This window comes from Nicotiana tomentosiformis, chromosome 4 (genome assembly GCF_000390325.3).
Source record: "Nicotiana tomentosiformis chromosome 4, ASM39032v3, whole genome shotgun sequence".
In the NCBI taxonomy this organism is placed as follows: Eukaryota; Viridiplantae; Streptophyta; class Magnoliopsida; order Solanales; family Solanaceae; genus Nicotiana; species Nicotiana tomentosiformis.
Window position 1 is genome coordinate 25578534 of NC_090815.1, and position 5975 is coordinate 25584508.

The 5975-nt window shown below is 31.8% G+C and overlaps 1 pseudogene; it reads right to left on the reverse strand.

The window, feature by feature from the left end:
• Positions 1 to 3708: 3708 nt before the first annotated feature.
• Positions 3709 to 5339, reverse strand: LOC104091350 (MLP-like protein 43; annotated as a pseudogene).
• Positions 5340 to 5975: the final 636 nt, after the last annotated feature.

Sequence of the window (5975 nt, forward strand, 5' to 3'; positions counted from 1 at the left end):
GGAATTAGAATTAACAAGAACGCATTAATAATTCCTATATAGAAACTAAGCAAGGCGATTAGGTATATTCCTATCCTAACCGCAAATCTCTCCCCCTCCCCCAGAGTTAAGATCTTGCTCTACTCAATCTTATATGCAATCTAGAATTCCCTCTACCGAGTTCAATCCTAGATTCGTAAATAACTCACACATAAAATTTTGGACTTCTCCCGACGATGGATCTCATTCGACAGATTTCTTGAGGGAGTTAAGTCTAAAGAAAAAGGACAAAAAGATTTTCTTTGTAGGTAGTGTAGTAATTTTCCCTTGATTTTTTTTATGCCGCGGTTCTTTTTCAAGGATTTTATTTGAATCGGGTGTAGTTAGTTTTTTTGTAGGAGTAGGAGCCACTGTAAGATGAATTGAATTGAAGCAATATCTCTTGACTTTGTTATGTCTTGATAATAGTGAGTATTGTTTGTGACGCTTAGGCTCAATTTTTGACTCTTGTATAAGTACCTTAAATTGTATGATCTTAACTTTGTTTAACTGCTTTGACTATAGTGTCTTGATGATTCCAATCCTGAGTGAGTTTTGTGCCATGTGTGAGTGAGGTTTATGTGTCATTCTGTGAATTGCATTTGATGTCTAAAACTTGCCCCGTGTGTTTGCAAAGCGAAATAGTAGTTTTGTTCAGTCTTGGAAGTGATATAGGCGTTTCATTGTTGAGCCAGATATATATATTTTATCTGCCTAATTGTTATGTATTGTAGTTAACCCATTTGAGCCTGTAATCAGGTTTCTTTGGCAACAACATTACAAGCCATGCCATTTGTTTGAATTAACCATCTATTTGAATCTTTTCACCTCTCATGAGCACTTGATTCGTAATGAACTTTGTAATAGTTAAAGTGTGGGGTGGTTGGTTTGGCTTTTGAGTGGAACCAATGAATAAGGAGAAAGTTGCACTTTTTGGAAAAAGTAAGAGCCATTTGAATTGGAAAAGAAAGAAAAAAATAGTTGTATTGTTGCAAAAAATATTTCTTGATAGTGGTACTCTTGGTGTAATTGTACTTAAAGAATTTTGGAGCTAATATACATTAATGTGAAGGTGGAGTTATAGTTTGATATAAGTGTGGGGTTCTAATTGTTAAAGTGTATGTATTAAAGTGCTTAGGGAGGTGTAGTCACTCTTATATCCACATGTATCCTACCCGTCCCACAGCCTATATTACAACCAATTAAAGTCCTACTTGATCCTTGACTGAATGAGCTCGATTAATAGAGTAGTACACTACGGGCAAGCCTATGGTTCATCTTTTGTGGCATATGAATGATGTTTCTGAGAATGAGTGAATTTTTTCTATATTGAGTTCCTAATTGCTCTTGAATTTTATGTGTGTGGAACTACTCTCTTTTATTGTGTGAGGGCACTTGATTCATGAAGGAAAGGTAATGTCGTTGACCTCTATGTTAAAGTAAGTGAGTAGGTTGTGAAACAAATGCGTGGTGCTTGTGAGTCAAATCTTGAAGTGAGGATATTACACTATTGTGCTTAGTCTATTTTAAATATTCTGTGTATGAAGAGTTATGAGAGTTGTTTAAAAAGGTCGTGTTGTTGTAAAGTGTTGAAAGTTGCTCGAGGACGAGCAAAAGGTTATGTGTGGGGTGATGATATTAGACATATTTTCATATATTAAGATATTATTTATTCATTGTTTTTACTGTTTTTTAATTGTATTTTATATTGTATATGTCCAACTTAGCTTGATTATTGAGTTTATATTAATCGGGTGTTCATGTCATTGTTAGGAGCAATTAAAAATGATTTTTGTGACAATTGAAAAAAAATGGAAAAGGAAGAAGATTCCTAAGAGTTTAGTCAATTAGGTGGAAAAAATAACGTCACCTATGATCCTAGTGTTGGCAATGGAAGTGTGGAAGGCATCAAGCTTGGATAATATGGACAAAGAATCGTGAAGGATTAACGTGGATGACAAAAAAGCAGCAAATTGAAATGAGATGAATGTAAAAGTTTGGCAGAAAACGTACTGGATTCAGCGCCAGCCCAAGCGCGAGTCTGCACCCTGCGTACCGGGATTCTCCTATTTTATTCGGGACAGTGTTATTTCGGCCCTACACGACTCCAACTCATATAAAAGGTATTTTAAATCTAATCTAGAGGGAGCTAACATATTTTGAAGGAGAATTCACGTGGAGGAACACACACCACGCTTGGAGGAGGGTTCTAACTAGTTTTTCTTCTCTTCCCTTCCTTTAATCTCGTAGTTTATCAGTTCTAGAGTTTTGGGTGCTACATGAACGTTGTAGTTTGAAACTTGAATTGTTCTTATTATTTTATCATATTGATTTATTTATTCAATCTTGCGCTTAATTATTTGATTGCTTAATCACCAATTGAATATTATTTACGAATCTAGGATTGAACTCGGAAGAGGGAATTTTAAATTGCATATAAGATTGAGTAGAGCGAGATCTTGAACTCGAGGATCGGGAACAGATTTGCGGTTAGGATAGGAATATACCTAATCGCCTTGCTTGGTTACTATACGGGAATTATTTATGCGTTTTTGTTAATCCTAATTCCATAGGAATATAGGCGTTAGGTTAGCTTGAATAGGCGAGTAGTACTTCGAGAGAAGGTTACGAGCAATATTAACCTTGTCAACCAATAAACCAGATAAATTAATTAGACGATTTAAGTGAAACTCAACAGGATTGTTAGCTAACCCACTGCTCTGAAATATTTTCTCCCATTGAATTCATCTCTAAGTTTGCAGACTTATTTCCTTTAATTTCATAGTTTACTATTTTAAATTAGTTTTAGTTAAATATTCACACTTTAGGATTCACTTGAATATATTAATTGTCTTAGTTTAATTTAGTTGATAGTTAATCACAAGTCCATGTGAGTACGATATCTGGACTTACAATCCTATATTACTCATATATTATTTGTCGACCACGTATACTTGCGTGTGCGTTTGGGAGCAACAAACATTAACGCTCCACATTAGTTGTATTAATATAAAATTGATGGAGTCTTCTTATAAATCACTTAATAATTTGATAGAGATCTCCTAAACAATCAAAATAATATGTGACAGTTCCTCAAAAGGGTTCAAACTTTTGAAGGAAAAAAATGTTTTAATCCGAATGCAAGTGATACTTATAACTCCTATAGAGTTACAAATTCTTAAGTATTACTGGTAGCACTATTTCTATTTGAAGTTGATAGGAAGGTGTGAATTCTTTTTACAAATATTATAGATTTTCTTTTTATTTTCTTCCTTTTCTTTTTTCGTTTACTAAAATAATGAAATTATAGTTGTAATTCCATTCAGAAGGAAAGATTTTAGTTTACTCCTTGTCCTAAATATTAGGACTTCCTAAATTATTCAAACAAGAAAAGATTTTATAACCCAAATTTTAGTTGAGTCTAAGTTCCCAAATATTCGGGGAATAATTTAAGTATAATTTTGTCCAATATGAAAATTATTTTTAAAAAGTAAAAAGGCGAACGAGATTTCGCTAATGACTTTCGTCCTTTTAATATAGTATAGGTATAGATAGATATAAATAGATATAGATATGGATTAACAATTAGAAATACATCCATACAATACAGTATAATTTATTTCACATACCAAGACTAGTCAATATTTTTGAATATTCAACACATAAACATACTTATTTATACATCTTCTATTACTTGAGAAGATGAGCCTCTATATCCTTAGTCACATCAAGGAGAAAACGCAAGAGAGTGAGGTTCTGGTGTGTCTTCAGTTTTCTTCTCGTACACAAATGTCCACGTGGCCCAATCATTTTCAAAGGATGCAGTTATAGTGAAGGAATTATAAAATTTCAAGGTATCTCCTCCTATTACTTTCCAAGTGATTGATTTGTTCTCATAATCAACGGCTTCAATCAGTTGCTTAGTAACCTTTAACTTTTCCATCTATAATTATAAAAAAGAGTTGTCAAAATACAAGAGATGTTAGTCATAGCTCAAGTGTCTAATTTCTCATAAAACATGGAGTGTAAACTTTCACAAAATAATACTCTCTTCGTACCATATATATATATATATATATATATATATATATATATATATATATATATATATATATTTTGTGAAGGTGTTCGATTAGATTCGAGGTTTAAGAAATACAGAGCGGCTTGATTTCTTTTCTAGTCTAAAAATGCCAATAGACATTTTTGTTTGTATAAAATCATGTTATTAAGGATAAAATATGAAGTTTGGAGTTAAAATATTTCTAGATATAGAAAGGTGCTATTTTTTCGTGATTGACTATAACCGAAAGTGTGTTACATAAAATAAGATAGAGAAAGAATGTGTTTAACTTATTTCTTTTAGTCTTCCTCATTTTTCTTTTTCATTTTCTCCGATCTTTTTCATGGTCCATACACTATTGTTTTCTTTTCAACAATGTTGTGACTGTGTTTTGCCTGAAAACGAGGGTCTATCGGAAATAACTTTTCTATCTTTACAAGATAGAGTAAGGTTGCGTATACACTACCCTCGCCAGACCCTACTTATAGGATTACACTGGATTTATTGTTGTTGTTGTTATTATATTTTCATTTTTTTCCAAAATTATGTGAAGCTCACAAAGGTTGGGCTCTTTCTTTTTCGCAGTTGTGTTATCTATAAAAATCCCAAAAGAAAACTTGACATTTTGTGAAAATATGAGATTAGTGTTGATTAGAAATTATGTCAAAGCTAACCGAGTAAATCATAAATAATAATAAATCGGATGACAAAACAGAAATAGACCAAAAAATACACAGAATTTTAAAGTGGTTTAGTCAATTGACATAGATACTCACAAGTTGAGATGACCAATTTACCATATATATATATATATATATATATATATAAGGAAAGAAATATAATGTTATGGTAAATATACTGCCCTTTCTTCAAGAAAATGAAACACTCAAATATGGTGAGAAAATTAGGATAAACAATTGAAAATTAGAAGAAGAAAACAAAAAAACTTAATGGAAAGCTTGCGTTGTCTTACCGTGGTTAAATTTCCAGCCAATTACTGAACCAGGCTTTAGACTTTCACCTTCATGAATATTAAAATGGTGGATCCTATCAGGGCTTATGTTGCATATATGATGAGGTTTGGTTTGATAAAGGTCATGAAATAAGTGTCCTCCACATTTCACCTCTATTGAAGCAACCAACTTGCCTTTCAAACCCATATATTTTCTTCTTCGGAATAGCAAGAAATTGTGTAAAGAAAACTAAGTGGTTAAAAAATATTCAGAAGTAGTAGCCTTTATATAGATATTAATAAGCTTGTGAAAAGCTAGTAAAAAACATGGATCCGACATATCATGTTTATACCGTGGAGATGAAAGATTATGTTAATTAATTTCGTCTAAGATTAGATAAAATAATAAATTGTACTGTGTCTTTTACGATGACATTTACCTACTGAATCAATTAAAATGTTGAGATAAGTTTAATGACAGCTCATAAAGCTTCATCGAACAATCAAAATTGAGGTTTTACAAGTAACATATTCCTAATAATTCATGTCTCATAAAATTATGTGTGATAATTTTACTGTTGTAAAAACAGTCACCTAGATCCTAGCTAGCTTTACCAAGATAAATTATTGATACTCAAGTTAAAGCTAGAAACGGACAATCTACAATCCCAAAGAAATGCAAGCGGTGGTTTATAAATAATATATTTGAGAAAGGAGTTTTTTTAAAAATAAATTGTACCTGCAAAATTATTTTTATATTTAGCAATGATTTTAGTCTTAAAAGAGCTACTATCACAACCAAAAAAAACCAATATAATCATCCAAGTAAGGTTTGGAAGATTATTTTTTTTTTGTAATTAAATGTGAATATATTACCAAACAACCAACCATCAATTTGCACACCTAGAGAGCACTCAATACTGTTATAGCACCAGTAATTGAGCC